The 23,445-nt window shown below is 35.9% G+C and overlaps 1 protein-coding gene across 4 annotated transcripts in view; it reads right to left on the minus strand.

Moving 5' to 3' along the window:
- The window catches only part of LOC139982980 (neuronal acetylcholine receptor subunit alpha-9-like), a 53,930-nt gene that overhangs the window by 16,990 nt on the left and 13,495 nt on the right, over window positions 1–23,445 (minus strand). For 2 of the 4 annotated variants that reach the window (XM_071996280.1, XM_071996278.1), the window contains exon 1: window positions 2,344–2,524. The exons of 1 other annotated variant lie outside the window; for it this stretch is intronic. The gene's annotated coding sequence lies outside the window, so the exon portion shown is untranslated. Of the gene's footprint in view, window positions 1–2,343; window positions 2,528–23,445 lie in introns of those variants that run through there. One more of the 4 variants, XM_071996277.1, reaches the window with a different exon arrangement.

Genomic DNA, 23,445 nt, shown 5'->3' on the forward strand with positions numbered 1-23,445 from the left:
CACTTTTGCAACTGGTTCTTCAAGTAGAGGCCCGCGATATTGTAAACTAAACAGTTCTCTACTATCTACTATCGACGATCTTAAATATGATGAATTTTCTAACAATATGGGTAACGACGCTTCGGAACGTTGGGAGTTGTTAAAATTTAAAATTCGTTCAGTCAGTAGTTAGTATTCTAAGCTGAGGGCCAAACACCGTAGCAGCAAAGAAATGGAGCTTATTGATAGAACTGCTGTTCTTGAGCAACAGCTGTATACAACGGAGTCTTCGGAAGTTCGTTCTCATCTTAAAATTTCTCTAAGTAAACTCATTTATTATTACAATTACAAGCACCGGGTACGATAATTAGATCAGTGGAAGAACGTGGAAAATATAAAATATTTCTTTAATTTAGAAAATAGAAACAAATCCCTAAATTATATTCATGAACTTCAAAACGGTGATGGTTAACTCCTATCTGATAAGAAAGATATCCTACTCGAGACTAAAAATGATGAAAAGACCCTATATAGTTCCATTGAATGCTTTCTTATACTTTTTTTAATGAACTCTCTATTCAGCAGGCACCAGTTAAATATCTGGCATCTGTCGACGACCAACTCTCTTTAAATGAATGCCCTCGAGCCATTAGCTCTATAAATAATGTTAAAGCTCCCGGGAGTGATGGTCTTTCCGCTAATTTTTATAAACTTTTTGACATTTAATAAGACAAATAGTGAAAGGCTACCTAAAGCCAGGTTTCGAAAAAGGCAAGCTTCGTGCTGAATAAACCAGAGGCGTAGTAACATTTTTCCTAAAAACTAACAAAGGTTTTACTTCTTTAAACAATTATCGTTTAATCACAAACGCCGACTATAAGATCGGTGGTGAAGCGATTGCCTCTAGATTGAAACTGGTTTTCTTCAACAAAAATTTGGAGGAGAAAATATCAGATTTGATCTACATCTTTTAGGTTATTTTCTCACCATAATACCCCTGTTTTTCATTTCTAGTTGAATTTGAAGAAAAAAAAAACATTTGATAAGCTGAAATGAAACTTTATTGACAGCACACTCTCCAACTTCCAGCTTAAAGGTAGCTATAACAAGTGAGTTAAAGCCTTATACAATAATAGTACTGCCTGTATTTGCAATAATGGGCACTCTACAGGTTTCTTCACTGTTCAAAGAGGGTTCAGGCAAGGCTGCCCAGTAAGTCCGTACTTGTTTATTCTAGTTGTTGAGATGTTAGCTTTTTAGGATTTAGAATAATAATATCATTAAAGGTACCACTATTAACAAAAGAGGAGTAACAATTATGCTATAAGCCGACGATACTACGTTTTCCCTTGATAGTAGCAAAGAATATATTGACAAAACTCTGCGTATCCCTTCAACAGACCGGAAGTTGCGTCCGGTCTATAAATTAATGCCATGGCAATGACTTGTTTCGCTTAAACTACGTGCCGAAGCTCTCCAGACTTAAAATTTGCCTTAATGTATAGTCGCCTATACGGCTCGTAATGTACTTGGAAAGACTTTTGCTCTGTCTCAAATATTATTTCTCTTTCTAGTTTTGCCAAATCCTCCTAGAGAGGTTATTAGAAAAAGTCATCTTTGACTTTGTTTGGTCGGATAATCACGAACAAATTAAAAGTTCAGTTGTTATTGATTAGATTAGCGACGGATGGCTTAAGATTACCCACGTCCACAGCTTTATGAACTGTTAAAGTATACATGGATAAAAACATATTGCAATGATAATAAGGTCCATGGAAGGTTTTCTTTTTCGATATTCACTTGAACTCTTACGGCAAGAATTCTAAGAACGATGTAATCAACATAAAGAAAGTAATTTGCGAAGCGAATCGTTTGTGGCTGGTCCTTTAACCTCCGAAGAACAGTTTTGGAAGCCAAATAATCTGGAACAACTCCTTCATTCGTATTATCAACAGTACTCTAATGTATGATCATTTGTTTAATAAATATATAAAGGTCTTTAGTGATCTTTTTGTCAACGAGGCTAAGCCTCTAACGTACAATCGCTTTAAAGGTAAATTTCATGTATATTCTATGCCATTTATTATTTGCTGGGGCTTAATCAGTTGTAGCCAGAAGGAATGGAGAAGGTCCGGGTGCCACAGAAATGAATCTTCTAATGTAAATATTGATTGGTATAACAATGTAATATGGTTCACGTCTTGAAATGATGATTAACTGTATTCATGTAAATTAATGAGAATATGTATTACTTATTCAAGAATTTTATTCTGTTCAAAGAGTCAAACAGTAAGTTGGGAGCGCCAGTGATTGTACACCTGTTTGGTTATGCTAAAGGAACAAAAAAGTCAACAATAGGCCTACCTTTAGTTTTATACCGATTTTATCCGTTGAGTGAGGCTCAAGCTTCACGGCTGACCGTAAGTATTTACAAGAAACGTGATTCCCAAAACAGCAGTGTCATGTCACACTACAAGTAGACCAGGATAAGTGGTACCGAACAAAGCTTACTGGATTGGACTTCACCGTGTAAATGTCTCTTATACTGAGGAGATGTGGCGCATTAAAGTGAAACGCAATGCGGGTAATTTGCATATAACCAACGATGTTGCAATACTGATAAAACGTGAATTACGACAGGGATTCGCCAAGTTTGCAACTTGACCTCGACGTAAACTGCATTGTATGTAAATATGAAACCCGAGAATAAGTTAAATTCGAATCGGGTTCAGATTTTTTCCAATGATTAATATAACTCATTTTCAACAACCTTGCACAGAACTAACAAAATGAATAACTATAGCTCAACTAGTTGAGAACTTTCAGGATTTTACGGGATAGCGACGACTACAAATGACACAAATGACTTAACAGGAAAACATTGATGACGCATTCGCTGTTATATAGCTAGTTCCGTTGCTAATAAATTAAAATCTGAATTAATATTGTCTGGTTCAAAAAAAAAAATGATTGAAGTCAAATATGGAAAATATGGAAAATAATGGTGCCCATTGGTGTTCACTGTTACATTTAGGACCACAATACAGGAAAACCATAACTAATATCAATTTAATTATCTCTGAATGTTATTGGATAATACCTTACAATTAAGTCCCGTCACACACCGTTGAGGTATTGTTCAAGGTTATATATAATACGTCAAGTATAATGGACGACAGACGCCGAGAACATAAGAACCTGAAAGTAATTTAACTCTGCCTCAGAATGTATCATTTGATATCTGAATAAATCCGGGAAGGATCACAAGATCCTCACAAAGAAGTCGGCTTCAATGGCTATATGGAAAACATCCTTCTTTATAACATGATTCATTCGCCCCATGCCCTTTGGTAAGAGTTGAGCCCCTAACTTAAATCAGTCGGGGAATTTTGAACTTAGTCTATCACTATCGAAACATATTAAACAACAAAGTACACCCTGCATGTGAACATTGTAATATGTTTGTTATGTGAATAATTGGATGTATAAAATTGATATCTCTAAACTTTAATAAGAGTAAGAACATGTAGACGTATTTAAATCTTTGTCAGTAGGCAAAGGGTATGCGTTAATCAGTCATTTAGTGTATACAACTCAGTTTCTTGAATAATGGTGTCGAAGACCTTCATTGTGAATAATTTATGACATAAATGACGTCACGTCATTTTCAGTATCCGTTGGTCCGGTGGTGTACTGCATTAATGTATCGGTTGTATATAACAGTGCAACATGGCAAGTTTGTTAATATAACATATAAAATACATTTTTTTCAACAAATCAGACAATTCTTTTTTTTAAATAATGTTGTAATAATAATAATAATAATAGGCAGACAAGCAAAATATTCAGAAACTTAAGCTATGATACCTAAACATAATTCGGAGGCTGCCCCAGACCTGACAATCCCACCCTCCCGGGAAGAGACCAGTAGCTAAGAAAAGATAACGAGACAAATGTTTGCGTACGCCATTTTCTGATATTTCTTTGTAAAGCCTGGGTAAAGTCAATGTAGCGACGAAAGGGTGTCCCCGAGTACACAAAAGAAGGCCATCTATACGAGTATTTATTCACAGTTGATTACATGTACCAGCTCTTCATTTGTGTTGTAGTGTTAACTTCTTGTATATGACTTAACAGAGACCGGATTTGTATTCACGTATTAAACTAAGGTTGGTATGAGTACGATTACAAAAAGTAAACAGAGATCAGATTAATATTTTACGAGTACAACAACGTGACTGCGGTTACAAGTAGAGTTTTTCCTAGGTATGAGTAAGATTACAAATTCAAAACATAGATCAGACTTGTGTTATAGTAGTTAAACAACATTGGTACGAGTAAAAGTAGGAATTTCCCTTGGTGTGAGTACGATTACAAATGATAAACAGAGATCGGATTTATGTTGCGAGTAGCCTACATGTAACTATGTTGTAATGCGAGTACAATGACGGACTCACTACAATTGTGATGAGGAGTTATTAATGACAGACAGGAAACTTAAGGAAATTTATACAGAACTAGCTAGTAAAATTGATGTTGTACTTGAATATTAAGAAAACGTGTCGTAAAAGTGTTATTGGGAATAGTAAAATAACTGTTGATCTTACACACAAAACAATATGTAAAATAATGTTATGTAAATCACGGGTTGCAAAAAATACATGGCATTTTGTAAATATTACACCACAGTCAGTAAAGGTATGCGTATGCATGCGAGTATGTATTGCCGAAAATTATAGTTAAAGTCCACTTAGTAATTTAACAGGATTTCAAGTAATTTTTGCCAAAGCCTTAATAAACAGATGCAGAGTTAGATATTGCAACCTAACTTGTACCATTTTGTAAAGTAAAGTAATTTATCGTTACTAAATATACTTGTACTCCACCGCCATACACCCGCAAGCTACATGCACTCAGCGATCACTCGTGGCGTGGACGTTTCGTTATTATATAATTGAACGTGACAACACTGAGCAATGCTTCTAGACTCACGACTAAATTGGGCAGACGACTGATTTTGATTCGCTTGCGTTACATAAACATAACATTAAATGTATACATTAAGTTACATACTAGGCTAGCTGCTGTTTTTCATAGTCAACTCATAATTGTCACAGAATCACGGACAGACGGAGGATTTATACTAATACTTAGTGTATTCTAAGTTCAGTTACGCCTAATCATAACTTAGTGTATCCTTTTAGTAGTAGTAGGGCTTACCTAGGCTATACTAGGCAGTACACTTTAAAATGGCCTGAGCATTGGCTTATCGTACCGCTGATACCATTTTTTTTAGAGTAAACGTATTCATGTAATGCAATTTATAATTACTGGTTCGTCATTTTAGCAGGTAACAAGTAGGCCAAGACTGATGTGGATTGGTGATACTGATAAACCTAACAAAGTATATAATTTAACAATGATCTAGCCCTTTTCATAGAAGTGTATGCAATTGCAGACAGTTGGAGTGAGCATTTATTAAGCATTATATCTTACCAATACTTCATCCTGCATACTTTGTTAAATTACCAAAAAGAAGTCCAGAGAACGATCTCACCCATTATTTATATACATTTTTTTTGCGGGTGGGGGTATACTGAACTTCTTTCCAAGCACTTCAGTTGAAACTTTGTTACATTTAAAATTCTTGGAACTTTTACCTTCGACCTATTCATTTCTTTCTCATATCAACTGAAATATAGATCAGCCCAGCAATGTCAGTGATCTTCCAGAAGAAGTTAAATACATTACAAAGATATCTTCACAAGCATAGGCTAATATAGTGTGGCAGAAATTATGACCGAAATTCCCCCAACATTCCTAAAATATTTGTCAAAATTTTGCAAATTACCGGCAAAAGTACTAAGTATTTACATACTATACAGTCACAGATATACACTCTCCTAAAAGAAAAAAAACTCATATCTCTGCCATTTATTAACCAATTTCACCACTATTCCCTGTTGTTTTCAGTGAAATTATCTTGTATAGGATTAGTGGGGGCGGGGGCTTAATGTTAAAAATTAAAGAGGCAATTTACATGTAGCTATACATGACATTTACTTAATATTTGGTGTGGAGGTTTGGTCCATCATCACTATGTTTTCACTGCTATTTTGGGGTTGCTAATTATATATTGGTGATTGGCGGGGCAAAATGAGATTTTTTTCTGAAATTAGCATGTAAGCACAAAATCTAAAAATATTATTTTTATGTTTGAGTTTATACTAGATATAAATATAACCATTAACCCAAGGATAGTCCCTGTTGTTTGGTGCATATATCATACATAGTAATCAGTGGACATGGCTTAATGCACCACAAGTTTTTTTTTCTTACTATGACAGACATTAACAAATAGAACAACTCGATAATATCTCTGTTGAACCACTAAACTTGTATTATTTTTGGATGCATATGTCACCTTTTTTTGTGAGTGGTACATGCAAATAAATGCTTATGAACCATGAAGGCTTTTTACACATCCTTATTATGAAAGGAATGTATTTATCTCTGTGGTTACTTAGGAAATGACCAACTTGTAGTTCTCTTTGCAAAATATTTCAGAAAAGCCATATGTGTTACTTCTTAGAGAAAGCAAAATACATCATCAACAGTTATTTGTGATCATCGAGAGACATGCTCTACCTCGGAGAACAATTATGAACGCCATTGATGTATGCTTCATATCGTTTGTGTGTTTAATCTGGAATACAAAAAGGCATTTATTGGTGCCTGGGAATTTTTCCATAAAGTTGTTTATGAGTTATCTGGACTGGTAGTGTGAAGTGCAACCAGATTCGAGATTCTCGTGCTAACCGTGCCACTAACAAAGACAATATAACTGCCGTGTAGCAGTCGTCATAGCCAGCATTCCACATGTTTTCACATCTCAAATTTCGATTTGATGTATATCTTCCAGTTGTTCTGTTTAAGAAAATGTTATCCTTCATTTCGCCACTTCTTGTTTTGATTGGTTTGCATGCTAATTCAAATCAAACTAATAATGAAAAGCTCACTGTGTATCTAAAGTTGTTGCTTGTTTTAAATTGACTTCAGGAAGAGTTGTTTCTGTGTAATTACATATTTAGACCCGTCACATCGGAGGACTAAGAGTGTTAAATTCATTGTACTTAATACTCAGCAGTACAATAATAAATCCAATCAATGTGATGATTGTGTGTTTAACATGGTAATTGTAACATTTATTACACAAACAGTAACATGAAATTGATATAATGTCATAGCATTTAGTGTCCCAAGAATGCTAATGGACAGTTTAATGCAAATATGTTTCATGTCACAAAGTTCACTATTTTTCCATTTTCTTTCAAGAAGATTATATTGGTTTATTTCATTCTTCATTTCTTTATTGGTACTGTTTGAGTGTTGACTCTTAATTGAAATAAAACTATTATTCATATACTTATTCAAATACTGCTTATATATGGGTGACTACAGGAAGAGTTGTACCTTTGTCATTGTCTTCAAAACCGCCAGTTGTTTATTATTTTACTTGTTGGAACAGTATATATGCATATATACCAGCATGTTTAAGGTGCAAAGCTCATATGATATACAACGATTATCATGTTTCTTGTTATATGTTGATGTGTCATGGGTTGATTCTTTGTTATTGAAATTAAAGTAACTATGAACAGATCATTTTACGTATCCATGCAAGCGATTTTAGCTAATGCTGCGGGTAGAGTTGAATATATGTCAAATTTTGCAATCAGACAGTTGATTATGTTAATTTATGAGAGCCTTCAACCATTTTTACATGTTGCGGGAGTTGGGTAAAAATTCTTAAGTCGACCAATGCTTTTTGTACATGCATCTCAGAAACTAAAAAGTAAATTATTTAAATTTTCGTAAGCATGCACCTTTAAGAGATAGTACCTTTTGATCGTGTTTTTGTTATTTGCCTTTTGTTTATGTTTCTGTTATTGTATTTTTGTTTATTATAGGTAAAAGTGGGATTTACCGAAAGATTTCAACCGTTTGAAAGTATGATATCAATGTGGTTACCGCCGCCCAATGTATCTGATGCCAACTGCCATCCATATTATGGATGGAGTTATTATAAGACAGCCTTTTTTAAGATTCTATGTAAACAAATAATGTTCTTAATAATGGTAACGTAAATGCTTGCAAGAGGAAGTACTAAAAAATCAACTCAATAGTTTTGTTTCTGTACTCATTTTTGACAAATTAATGAACATTTATTTGTTGCATCTTTCCAACAATCATGTCTCCTATTTTTCAAATATATATGATGTCATTTCCTTCACAACTTCAACTTTGTAAAAGAATGGCACCTCAACAATACACCGAAGAATTTAAAGTATATCTTGTTGAAGTATTCATGTTTCCTTTCTTGATCACCTACATTATAGTAGACAACAACAAACAAAAGGGAACAGTACAAACTTCTTACTAGATCTCTGGCAAGATGTACCTTCTCAATAGTAGGATATTGTGGCTGAAATAAGATTTATTGATTAACACGAGAAAGTAAGTTTTGGTTGTCTTATTTTTGGTCATTCAACATTAAAATGGGAAAAACAGAATTTTATAATAATAGCAGAGTGTAACATTTAAGTGTTGTAAATGATACGTTAAAGCATTTACACCGAAGTAACTACTAATATATGCCTGGTTACTATTTCAATATGCTTAACAAATCAACGTACGACTGCACAATCCAGTAACCATGCATAACTGAGCTGCTGGCGTTATGTGAGCAGGTAAGTGTTGTTCTGAATAGTATTTGAGGTTAGGTAACCGGGTCACTATAAATATATTTTGTTTGAGGTAATGAGCGTGGCAATCGCTTCATCGATTACCATAGAGGTATAGCACAGTCTCCACAACCGTTGTAGTTTAGCTCAGTGTGTTAGCTCAGTGGTTAACGCCGGTGCCTTTCAATCATAAGGTCCCGAGTTCGAGTCACTCCAAGATTAATGTATGTCGTCTAGTTACAGAGTTGTTGACAATTGACAATTCATAATCATGGACGTTAAATATGAATTTAAGAGACTGACTTCGGTCAGCTTGCGGCATTGATGGCTTCTTCTCAAGTTCCTGCTTGCAGGAGGACCTTAAAATTACCATCACTAGTTTGTCGTAAACCTATGTTTTCGTCGGGGTTTATACGTGCACTATCAGTGGGATTCGTCTTTAAATCTCCCCACGACTGTTCCCGTTATATTGTATTTCCGACCCTTGGTCATCCTCGACGTCTTCAGTGAAGACATTTTTTATTATTTCTATCATTTTCAAACGCTGTAATTAATAATCAGTTTTACACAAACCTACTCCAAATCCGTGTCGTTATTTGATCTACCACCATTTACCTGATCCCGCTATAGTGCCGAACGTAGCAATCTGAGGGTGGCTGTTGGCGGCTAGTACTAAAATCCAACCCACCCGTGACATTCTTTCTAAGTATCAAAAGTCAAAAGAATCATTATTTGATGCTTTTTTAATCTTTAGTCTTTTTCTTTAGCAAACGAAAACCAGATGCACCTATAATTGTAATTTTCTTTTTTTGTCTTGTTTTCATGTTTCCATCAGTAAGGAACTTTACCTTCATGGTGTAGGCGAGTACTGATAATTAAAGAGTATGTGGTTAAGGCGCACATCGTGCGATATAATATTCAATATATAAATCAGAACGGTGGAGTTGAATCAAACGGCCATTCAAGCACACTATCAGTAAAGTTCTATTTACAATTTGGTAAATATATTTTAAAGTCGTCAAAATTTCTGAGTGATTCATTGAATAGCTCAAATGGCTTTGATATGTAACCTATTGAACCACGGAGTCTGTATGGTGATGCCAGAACCCGTGTCGATCAGTTTATTGTACTACTCAACAAATGAGAGCAAGTAACAAACACCTCTATTCATTACACAGAACAAATGAACAAAGAGAACGCTCCTCTGGAACTAACACATACAACCGTTTTTATAGTACTGCTGTGCGTGGTAGTTAGTTCCTCCTTTTAAGATTTTTGTTTCAAATAAGCATGATTGTTCCTTCTGGTATACATGTTACACGCAATCCATTTACTAAATGTGCATGCTTGTTCCTTCTTTCTAGTGTACCTCTTTGTATACATATTACTCGCTACGCAAACGATTTTAGGTTCTGCCGTTTATAGCGAGACAGGGTTTCACTGAGTGTGTGGGATTAATCATAATAGTAAACGATGTAGCGAAAATTAAAAATAAATATGTCTAGGAATCATAATTTCTGTATTTCGTTGTCAAAGCATTACAAAACAGTTTTAAGCCATATTTTGTGACTGTACTACAATGCTCAATTATATACCAGCATTTTTAAGTTGCAAAGCTTATATTATATAACAGATTATGTTTCTTGATTATATTCATAGGTTGATTTATTGTTATTGAAACTAAAGTAACTGTGAACAGATCACTTTACGTATCCATGCAAGCGACTTTAGCTAATGCTGCGGGTAAAGGTGAATATGTCAAATACAGTTGATTCTGATTTATGGGAGCCTACAACTATTTGTACTTGTTGAGGGAGATGGGTAAATATTCCTAAGTCGACCAATGCTTTTTGTACATGCATCTCGGGAACTAAAAAAGTAAATTATTTAAATTTTCGTAAGCATGCACCTTTAAGACATAGTACCTTTTGATCATGTTTTTGTTATTTGCCTTTTGTTTATGTTTCTGTTATTGTATTTTTGTTTATTATACTAGGTAAAAGTGGGATTTACTGAAAGATTTCAACCGTTTGAAAGTATGATATCAATGTGGTTACGGCCGCCCAATGTATATGATGCAAACTGTCATCCATAACTGGACACATGATCTAAAACATCACGCCTGTAGTTCACTATTCATGTATGATTGTAGATGCCCAGGAAACCCTCTTCGGTGTTGAAATGAAAAGGTTGAATTCATCAAATATTCTGAATTATTTGTGTTGTCATTCCTCTTTGTTATCCCTTAAATGTGCTTTTCTGTTGTGATCAATTTAAAAAAAAGGAATCAAACTGCCTTTAATAATTACCCTAAAACATCTATAAAACACTTAATAAACGGGTTCTATGTTGAAATCGCTGGCAAAATTAAACATAATAATTTTGTAGTTGCTTTACATGCTGATAATGTAAAACTTTACAAAACAGCAGTAAAGTAAAATTTACTTAAATGTTTTAGTGTTCTTATTTGACATAAAAATTAAGTTACATTTAACCTTCGTACAACATTTTCTGAATGTATGTACTTTCACAAACAAGACAAGCATGTTTCCTGCCACATTGGCAGTACATCTAATGAAATGAGTTTCCTTCAGGCATATTTACAGTATTTGTTAAGAAAAAACTTTTAAAAAGTAAAATCTGAAATATAAATATTATGTTTTTTTGGGCTAGCTTTTTATAATGCTATAAAAACAATCGGTAACGATGCTGTGCATGATCGTATGCATTTTGATACCCCCCAGATCACCGGAAAAGGCACTTCTCGGGCTTGAAAATGACCAACCAGATGAACCATTTTGCCTGAGTACCAAGTAATTCCCAATAGTTATTTGTTCATCAATAACCTTGTTAAAGACTGTCACCAGTCACACGTCATGTTCGACCTCATCGCATTTCCAGTGGGTTGTTTGCTTTTGTTGGTGATTCTATACGCCGCGGCCTACAACACCCGTCAGCTCCACTTTTGAAGGTTTTAACCGTATATTTTGTTCAAAATTGGATAAATCCACTTCAAAACATACCCATAATGTTGCACAAAATTTCATCTATGGACTACAAATATAGAAAATCCTCCTTCAACCCCTAACAGACCGGTCAAAATTGCACGAGTAGAGGGAAGTATGATGGAAAATTTTGGTCAGGGATGTTTCGAAAATGCAGACAAAGATAATTCATTGGTGTACAAATATTACAACCTCTTATAACCTATTACAACGGCTACTATGAAACTTCGTTGAAGGAAATGAAAAAATACCAGATATTTTTGAAACCGAACACCACACACATAGGCATAGGGGACGGGAGCGGGGGGTTCAGCCCCCTAACCAAATATTTTTGTGAAAATTCGGGCAATGTGGTGAGACAATATGGAGAAACAACAACAAACAAAAGGGAACAGTACAAACTTCTTACTAGATCTCTGGCAAACCCTCTGAAGAATCTTATGTAAACATGAGCGTTATAACTAGTAAGATGTACCTTCTCAACAGTAGGATATTGTGGCTGAAATAAGATTTATTGAATAACACGAGAAAGTAAGTTTTGGCTGACTTATTGACGGTCATTCAACATCAAAATGGGAAGGAAAAACAAAAACATAATTGTATAATAATTGCAGAGTGTAACAATGAAGTGTTGTAAATAATAAGTTTAAACAATTAACACCGAAGCAACTACTAATATATTCCTGATTACTATTAAAATATGCTTAACAAATCAACGTACGACTGCACAATCCAGTAACCATGCATAACTGAGCTGCGTGCGTTACGTGAGCGGACGAGTGTTGTTCTGAATAGTATTTGAGGTCAGGTAACCGGGTCACTATAAACATATTTTTGAGGGGTAATGGGCGTGACTATAGCTTCATTGATTACGATGGAGGTATAGCAAAGTGTCCACAGCATTTGTAGTTTGTCTTAAAACTATGTTTCTGTCGGGTTTTATACGTGGTTAAGTGGGATTCGTCATTGAGTCACCGCACAACTGTTCCCGTTATAGTGTTTTATTTCCGACCCTTGGTCACCCTCGACGTCTGCATTGGTGAAACCGAAATAGTTAAAACCTGGCAAGAAATCAGACCACCTATTTTCAAACGCTGTAAATATTAATCAGTTTGACACAAAGCTACTCCAAATCCGTGTCGTTATGTGATCTACCACCATTTACCTGATCTCGCTATGGTGCCGAACGTGGCAATCTGAGGGTAGCTGTTGGCGGCCATTGCTAAAATCCAACCCACCCGTGACATTCTTTCTAAGTATCACAATTCTGGAATCATTATTTGATGCTCTGTAAATCTTTATTCTTTTTCTTTAGCAAACCATAATCAGATGCATCTATGATTGTAATTTTCATTTCTTTTTCTTTTTCATGTTTTCACCAGGAAGGAATTTTACCTTCATGGTATAGGCGAGTACTGATAATTACACAGTGTGCTGTACAGTTAGCACGTCGTGCGAACTGTAGCTCTCAGAACAAATTGTCCAAGGATGTTTGATACATAATGGAATGTGTGTAACTATATGATATTGTTGCATTGGTCATACAAATGTTAGAATAATCTAGCAATGCTTAAGCTGTTAAGCGCAGAGAACTTCAAACAATATAAATCAGAACGGTGGAGTTTGATCAAACGGCCATTCAAGCACACTATCAGTAAAGTTCTATTCACAATTTGGTAAATATATTTTAAAGTCGTCAAGATTTCTGAGTGATTCATTGTGTAGCTCAAATTGCTCTGATTTTTAACCTATTGTACCACGGAGTCTGTATGATGATTCCAGAACCCGTGTCGATCAGTTTATTGTTCTACTCAACAAATGAGAGCTAATAACAAACACCTCTATACAGTACACATAACAAATGGAGAAAGAGAGCGCTCCGCTGGAACTGACCCATACAACCGTTTTAAGAAAACTGCTGTGCGTGGTAGGTAGTCACTCTTTTTAAGATATTTGTTAAAAATAATCATGATTGTTCCTGCTTGTTGATATACATGTTACACGCTACGCAAACCATAAAATAACTGACCATGCTTTTTCCTTCTTTCTACTTTATCTCTGTGTATACATGTTACACGCTACGCATACGATTTTAAGTTCTGCCGTTTATAGCCAGACAGGGTTACAATTAGTGTGGGAATTAATCATAATAGTAAACGGTGTAGCGAAAATTCAAAATAAAAATGTTTAGGAATCATAATTTTGGTGTTTTGTTGTCAAAGCATTTCAAAACAGTTTTAAGCCATAAATTAAAAAAATATCATCCAAGGTGTTGCGACGAGCCAGAGAATTTTTCATTAACTCTATTATGAAAATGTGCATACACTTTTCTTGTATATATTTCCCCTGGCTCCTTCCCTATCTTTCCCGGGGGGTTTAAATGACCTCGGATATAGCGGTTGTTGACTAATCTGAACCTTTTCTTCTTTTTTGAAGGGAGGGGGGGGGGAGAGGTGGTTAGTTACTTCCTCTATTTTGTGACTTGAAGCATTATTAAGTTTTAAATTGACAGCATCCAAATACTTACTATTATTCTACCATATTTATAAGTTACTGGATTCTGGATATAAATTGTAATATGAATCAAGGAGTTCACCTTAAAGACGAGAGACAAACTTTAAAATGTATTATTCGTTTTTGAATCTCATTTAAGGATGAAAAGACTGATAATTAATTAGTGTATATCAGATAATTTGTGAATGATCCCAGCTTCATAACTTGTTTTAATTTTTGAGTTATAAAATGTCACAGTTTATACCACAGTTATTTATTTTGGCGCTCCATAGTTCTAAACCAATATGCAGTCAAATAGCTTTCAACCGGAGAATCTTAACAGACGCCAGTTTAACAGCTAAAGAAGAGGATTAGCGTTCGCTATTAACTATGAGCTGTTTTGAGATTGAAATAGCCTCAAACCTTCCTCTCCTTTAGAGATAACGGTTCCTTTTCGAGATAACAAGTAGTTTGACTTACTAATATATTCGACTTCATTTCAAATTCACTCTTGGGCAATCGTAGCATATATTACAAAAGTAAAATTCTTCTTGAAAAGTGCCCTAAACCCAGGTGGACCTCTGCCCCGATTTTATTCTAATCTAGTAATCTGCTGTCTAGTCATTACGTCTTCCTGAAATAAGATCAAGAGCGATCTTTATATCAACAATATCTACAATCAAGACACTATAATATGTACTGTTTGAAAGTAAACTGTGTTGTGAGCAGCTAAACAGCATCGTCGAGCCTGACAAAAATGCGGTATAACTACATGTCCAGTCCGCATGAATGGAGTGTGTCACTGTAAATCTCAAATTGGTTTACAGAACGTGGTCAAAACAGGATTACACTTGTCCTGTTATTCTATGAGAGATGTAAGTACAACCAATGTCAAAGTCAATCATCTTTGATTTTAGGAAAAATCGTGAGCCTGTATGGACCCGATTATTGGGAGCAACACCCTATACACGGCATAACGCCCACCCGCCTCACCATCGCCCCACCTCTACGCCCGCCCTACCTCTTTACGCCCAGCCTGCATGTTGGGATGTAACACCCCAATGAGGTCACTCCGTGCATGGTGGTGGCGTTCGAAGATGAGTTACATACTGCAAGACACGATAGATCTGCATAAAATGTACGTCACTTCGTTGTCGTGAACACTGAACATGGAAGTAACACAGGAAAGTAATCATATGGAGAACCACTGACGGTTAGTCTATCCGTTACCAATACGAATTCCATATATTAAAGCTAACATAGTTCAAGCCCTATCACAACCGTATCATTTTCCAACCGTACTGCTTCAGTCACAACTAATCAATCTTTGTTTTATTAGCACCTCGTTTGCAGCAAGGATGTTTGTTGCGTTCCTGTTTCTTTTCATGACTAGAGCTTTGGCTGCGGGGTCAGATAGTTCCCTTCTGCACAGGTTACATATGGAAGAAGGTACGTCGAGTAGTGAAGATAAACCGTGTCTAAAAATTTCTGGTAAGTGTAAAATAACCAATTCGGGAAGTAAAATGTGCTGATTCAAACCAAACTGAACGTGTGAAACGATGATCGTAGAGTTGGTTGTAAATGTGATGACAACGCATAATAATGTATTTATTTATTTTGATGGTGGAAAATGGCATGACAATAATGAAACGTCATCATTATTGCCCCAAATGTTCTAGAAACACAGATAACAGTGATTCATTCCTAAACTTCGAGAACATTACAAGGCTACACTCAAGCTTCGTTCTGACATGTTAGAGGTTTGGATGAACACTAATGATCTTCGAGATGGCTGACAACATGGATATGCTTCGTACTCCGTCGGTAGGCTAGCATTCTTCTAACTTACATACTAGCGGAAGTTATATATATATATTTGTCAGGTTAAGACTCTTGCTTGTTAAAGGCATAACTGAATGTTACCATTGTAGGCTTATTCATAGGCGTAGGAGGCGGAGGAAGGGGGGCTGGGGACTGCAGCCCCCTCCCCAACCTTAGCACTGATTAGTTTCTATCTTCTTGGTCTGTGACATAGCAAGTCCAAAGTTATATCTAACGTCTTGTTTCATTATTTTCGTTATAAGCCATATATTTTATATGAAGTTGTAATTGAATTCAGATTTTAGATATTTGTTAAACATTTTCTTAGAAATTAATCAACTGATGTCGAGATAATTGCGTCTATCTGATGAGACTCAAATTGGGATCGAAATAGCCATAGAGCAGGGGATGGACACGAAATGGACCTGACGAGCCACCGTTATTTTTTTTTCAATCCGCGTAGCAAACATGAACGTACTGTGTATCGAAAAAGTCATAAAGGAGGACAATTGACATAATCGCCCAGGGGTCCGAATTGTTTCTAAACGGTACTAACTGGTGTTTTAGGAGTTATCGGGAAAGCGAATGGAGCGGAGGATCGAATCAACTTCCTTTATTATTCTCCTCGTTGACCTTCACATGATGAACATTTTTCAAATGGTATGTCTTACTTTGAACGATAACTATCTTATCTTGAGTAATCTTCGATGGGTCTTATAACATTGATGTAAACCGCAATACCGTTAAGCAATAATATTGCCAGCCGTTCATTGAGATGTAAGTGTCCAACAACTATAACATCATCACTAGGACGTCCCAAAGTCCTCTCCGTCTTAACAGCACGCCGCACTGCATTTTATAACCCCGAGAGGGATTTGCTTTCCCTCTTTCTCACCCCAACCCTCCCGATCAACCTACACCTCTGACACCATTCATTTAACATCGCTTCGTCAGCAGAGCAGATGAATCCCCACACACATCACCACAACCAGTGGAAAGATTATGCTGTGTGCTTCCATGCATGGTAGGTCACTGTGTTCATTTGTATCAGAGATGAAGATTTCGCTTCATATATCGGTGGAGAGCACACGCCGATGAAATTACAAAACAGTGATCAATGACTTGCATGTGTTACCCCGTTAAGCATGATTTACACATCGTTCTACCACCAACCCAAATATGTCTCAGTAAAGCTTTCACCTCCTCTGTACACTGAGCAGCCAATAATTAGGAAACCTGGACCACGCCATGAAACAGTTCCAGGCGCTCATCGCCTAAAATATCAGTAGTGAAAGATGTGTATTTGGAGCTTCTTAATACCCATTTCATACAGTGCGTACTGTGTATAAAGTAATAAATACAATAACCAATAGGTTATATATAGGAATATCCATATAAATAGTCTAACATAGAGTCTGAGAAGCAGGAGTGGATTATACAAGTAATCTAATTACAATCTACTGTCCACTTTTCCTGGCACAGGGCAAATCAAAGTGATACAAAATGACTAAGCAATTGGGAATAATGGGTACTTGGTTTTCGCCCTCAGAAAACTCGGAATATAAAGCATAATTCATGAAAAAAAAACTACAAATGAAAATGACTGTCAAAAATGTGGTGGATGCATGTCGACCCGCTTAACGTATATTAAATAGTGTTACCAACTACCCATACCTAAAACGCATTTATTGTAACAAACGTCAGAATCTATTTGCTTCCGTATTGCTCTCAGTGAGGACTGTATTACGTACCACTGAAACTTGTTTAAGTCTCATCTATCAAAACGGTTGGACTACTTAGCACATCAGAAGCAACCCAAAATTTAACGAACAAAATTCAATATAAAAATAACGATTTTTCTAGGGCAAATGGTGTCGGATATCATCCATGGAGGGGGTGGGGCGGGGGAGGGTGATCCTTAATTTTATGAGAATGTTCTTTGGTTGAGTAATTAAAATTCCAAAAACAATTATGGACTTACATACAGAAGACTGAACTGATGTTACGAAACCACATTAATTTAACCGCATGATAATGGCCTTTTAAAACAGAGATATAGAAACATATTAGCATTAACAACCAAACAACAAAGGTGCAACGTACATTATATCGTGACGCAACATTAGTTTCTCAAACAACAGTGATCGTGAGTACGAAATTGGGGGTCCATGAATGTGTTCGTGAAAATTCATCATTTCATATTGCAAAACTTTTGCAAAAGTGGGAGGACGGTGAGGGTATAGGGAAGTGAATAGCAGTTAGTAGTGTTGAAATATTACCACGATAGATGTGATACCATATAGTATTTTACCCTCCTATTTACATCTTCTGTCTATTTACCATTGAAATGTGATACATTCGCAAAGTTGGTTTGGTCTGTATATAAAAATTCATCAAAGTGCAACGTTATTTTTTCCTTTCTTCTTCTAAGCATATTAAATTCCTCTGTGAATACATGTTTTTAATATGCATAAAGGAGAACAAAGACAACGTCAACTCAATTTTCATGATTACATCATTCACACTGCTGTTGCCAGATGCATTCACAAATATTATTCCCAAATTAAAAAATATTCATATCTTTGCGATATCATAATCTTTAAGTATACTTGCCCGTGTTTAGCCAAAAGATGCCTAGAATAAACGGTGAAGCGATGTCATATCGGTATTATCTAGTTCCGCCAATGTGGACGACCTGCAATCTTTGAAATATTTGAGAATGTCTATGGGGAATTTCTAACACTCCTGGGCAAAGTACCAGTGCATTCCCTTTTTCACATATAGTGGGACATATTCGAACTAACAAGTGGTTTTTTAACCACTCATGTAACGAGCACAGTTTACCTAACAAAATGTTGCCCATCGTTTGTTTGACAACTTTTACACTTGCACGTCCAGTAATCAAACAATCAGAAGGCTTCTTTGAGATAAATTTAATCACGTCTGCTGAACCAAATTTGAGCTTTGAGCCGCTTTAAAATTGTATCCAATCTCCAAAATGAAATATATACTGGACTTACAACTGGGATTTTTCTCGTAATTAATTGGAGAATAGATCTCTTTAAACATATTTTCACAACCAGTTCATAGATTGAGAACGTTAGAACTTAAAATAAAAAAGATCGATTTGCGGATAAGGAACAGGAGCCGTATCTACGGCTCTGTTTGGACCCAGAACCTAGACAGGAACGGTATGACAGCGCCCTTTGACAAAACGGTGAAGATCCATGTTTTCAGTAATTAATGCGTTAAAACAATCAACTTCTGCTAATGAGTTATCACAGCTACATCAACATATGCATGAATATGCATGCATTACCTCCTTTTTTTTCTCCCTCTTTTCTACTACCTTGCGGGTTTTTAACGAAGGTTTGATTTAGTTTGCCCTTTTAAACCTTTTGAAATAATTTTAATTCTATCACTTAACTTTCAATGTGATAGGTTGTAAAGTTCATGTGCTGTCCACTCGGTGAGTATAAATATATAAACTGAACCCTCGTCCATTTCAACAGTGTCAACAAGGGTAGTGTAATTTTGTTTAAAGCTGAACCAAGGATAACTCAATTACAATCTTAAGTAAGTAAATAGCTTGGAAAAATACATCACAAGTATCGACGTCACTGGACTATACAGTGCCAATTGGTGACAAATATCACGTTTTATCCAAATATCACGAGCTAACATTGAATATATCAAAAAAATGGAATGCAGAATAACAAAATAAACCCTAATATCGGAAATTATCAATTAGGTGGAAAAACACAGGATACAGTTGTTATCAACGGGTATAGATGGAACATGCAATATTTCTTCGGAAATGAATGCCATGTTATGAATTAATTACCGTACTTGTTGTTATTTATGTTGTCTATGGCATTTTTTATCTTCCGCTTCGACGGTTGGGTGTAGGACTTCCTGATTAAAGGTTAAAATCAATTTTGATATGCCGAAAAAACGTTAAACATGTCCCTGCCCCCATTTTGCGTATGAATGAGAGGATATAATTATGTCTACAAGATCGATGAGTGGCTATATGCGAAATATTGTAGAGTCCAGTCAATTGTTTTCATGTTATTTACCATTGATTCAATTTTACTTTCTGTTATGTTTGTTCCCATTTATTTATGTTTTGTATATTCTCTTGTAGTGGAATGCAGCAAATCAGTAGCCTGTCAGCGGACACAACTGAATTAAATAATGAGAACTGTAAGATATATGCTATAAGTATAGTGCCCATATTGAGGGGAAAAACAAAGATGTTGTGTCATTGAAATAGGCGTGACATGACAAAAATCAGGTATAAGCATGACAGTTATCTATCTAATGTCGTTAGTTTTAAATCCATAGAAAGGACCAAGCAGCATATTGCTCTGTTATGATTGTATCAAGTGAAGTTTCTGAGGGATTTGTTTTATAAGAATGCTTTCCCTTTTAGCTTTCCTTCCCTTTCATGGCGGTTAGTTCTTGGCTTCAACGTAATCTTTAATCCTCCATGACTTGAAACGGAATACAAAGAATGTTTCTATAGTTCACTTGTTCTCATTGGTTTTCATTCCTTTTGACACTTGCAACACTTACAATAATTTGTAAAATGATGTCCTATTTTATCAAGATTAAATTTGTTGCATGAATACATTTGGCTCAGGTGATAAAGTTAAAGATAGCTGGGGGAGGGGGTCTCTGTTGGCCCTTAGTCTAATTACATATACAACATTTTTGTTAAAAATTAGCAAAACAGAGTTCTGGATGAAAGACAAATGATAAGTTAAAGCAGAGTTCAGGATGAATTATGTCAATTAATTCGAACCCACACTCTATGAGAGGTGACGCTAATACCTCTTTTCAAATCAATAGGAGGAGGAAACTTAATTTTAATAACTTATACTTTATAGAGATTTTAACTGCTGATAGAGTCGACCATGTCACTGCTGTATGTGTGTAGAACACAGTCATTGAAAGGGGCAGATACACGAAAATGCCGCATTTTCAGAGGACCAATAAACACATCAAGTCACCGCAGACTAAACAAAGTCTTGTCGTTGACGAATTCCCCATTCCCGTGTTTCCCAAATCTACTTGCTTAAACTCAAAGGCGTATGAATCCTGTCTCGGGTTCGAATTACTGTGTTATTTACAGCCCATCATATCCTTAAATAAGATTAGTCACATGAAGTTAACGTGTTTGACTTAATAAGTATTGTCCCTTCCTCATTCAAAAAGGTCTTGAACTGTGAATAGGTATTGTTTGTTGAAATTTTAGACTTAATCCCAGTTCATGATCGTCTGCATCGAATATAGATGTAAAGGGAAACAGCTTACAGCAAGAAATCTCCTGTGAGCACAAACTTAAGCAACCTTTTGTGAATAAGAAGATTTCACGGAATCCGTTTTTCTTTACTGCCTGCTTCCAAGTCATCGATAGTATCGGGCATAAGCCAATTGTACATTTACGTCTGGAGAGGAAACGAAATTCTTACTGCTTGCTGCAATGTATACAAAGACATTGAAACGTGAGCTTGTTGTTAATAAATATGTTCAGATCCGTTGTTCTAATGAGAGTAGAACAGGATGAATAGAGATTTCGTTGAAGGCAGTTTCATTCACTTCTACCAATAGATTGTAGCCAACCAACAATACCAAATTAAGCTCGTAGAACGTTAACTCGTCTAATGGCTCAGTTGGTAGAGCAATGGACTGGTAACCCTGATCAACCGAGTTCGACTCCATCAATGGTTGGTTAAACACGTTTAAATTTTCTTTTTCTATTTCAGTAGTCGACCCTGAAGTCTTGATATATTAATTCTACCATTTAAATTACTAGCTGATGTGGTGGGGGCCGATGTGGTTAAGAGGGTGACGAAAGACTCATTCCTCGTCGGTCGTGTAAATCGTGGCTAGGGTTCAAGACAGGCCTCTGGCGATAATACCATTGGCTGTAGGTATGGTGCTTTTTGTGGCCTAGGATCCCGTGCCATGTCTCCCTTGTTGTCGCAAAAGAACCCGGGAGGGATGCGCAGAGGGTCGGCCAAATCGACCAGAAGCGTACTAGGTGGCGTGCGTGAATCCTTGCCTTTGGCCAGAGGTGGTGACATCTTTGCGACCGGCTTGCTTGCAGCCACCGTCCACTGAATACGTGGCCTGATGAGGCGCTATTCTCCTAAAAGTGAATCTACGGATGCATTAAGTGCCATAAAATTATTTAATATTAAAAACTTCGAGCTAGCGCCATCGAATTCATTAAAAGACCCTTTTTTTTGTCACTCTGAAGGTGGAATGGATTTCATTGTAATGGGTTATTTGTGGTAAGTCAAGAACACATTCAAACACATTCAAACAGTCATGCGGTTCACAAGGGTTTGCATGAACTTTATCAAACTCATTGTTTGACATAAATGTGTTGGTAAAAATTCACACAACCTACACTAAAACAAGCATTATATTCGTTGCAATAATAGAAACATACAAGCCAGCAAGATCATGAAATAAAATTGTAATATACATAAAATTAAATATATATCACGTGTGTGAGAAAACCAACTTATACTAGTGTCAATGTGGTCCCATTCTAAGCCGCAGTGTTGTAGGAAACTCTCACAGAAGATATTTAGTTTCGGAAACTGGGTGATTTTTGAGAACTTTGTTTGAGATTTACAAAAAATTATACCCCGTATTATGTTTTGATAACTTCAGCAACAAAATTAGCTTTGGTGTGCCGTTGACCGTTCATAAACACTGCTCTCGGTCTAGATAGGTTTGTATAGCACATTTACTTATTTTATGATTTTGTTTTTTTAATGACCCTTTAAATAGTTGAGGTTTACTATTTAAAGTGACTGGACCTTTTAGTTTATTACACAGCCCATCAGGCTAGTTCATCGGTTGCATTACAAAACTCAATGGGAGATAGTAAGATTATTATGGTCTCAAATGACATGTTTATAATTTATTACAACTTTGTTAAGGACAAATGATGTCGATTGCCATCCAAGGGTGCTCTGTTGCTTATATGAAGATTAACCTAAAAAACAACCGTATATTAGCTATAAGCACTGCAGTGAGGAGCCAACTTCAACATCAAGTTAGACTAAACAAATATTCCAGAAATTAAGTATATTTGAGGATACATATCTTGAAAATACTGGAATAGCTACAGAAACATTATTGGATTAAAAGTTGTCTGTTTTCTTTGTGTTATAACATATCAAGACTAAAATTCTTTCTTATTCATTACTTAATTATTTAAGTGAGTTATCAAGTTACAGAAAAACCTACCTGTCGAACATTCTCCCATGATTGATTATCGGGGTATTTTTTAAGAAAAGTCAGGAAAGAACCTGGGCACGAAAACCAAACTACCGAACGTCTGATCCGCTCTCAACCCCAGTCCCCTTGCATCGATACCG

The sequence above is a fragment of the Apostichopus japonicus genome, chromosome 16, assembly GCF_037975245.1.
Source record: "Apostichopus japonicus isolate 1M-3 chromosome 16, ASM3797524v1, whole genome shotgun sequence".
Lineage (NCBI taxonomy): Eukaryota > Metazoa > Echinodermata > Holothuroidea > Aspidochirotida > Stichopodidae > Apostichopus > Apostichopus japonicus.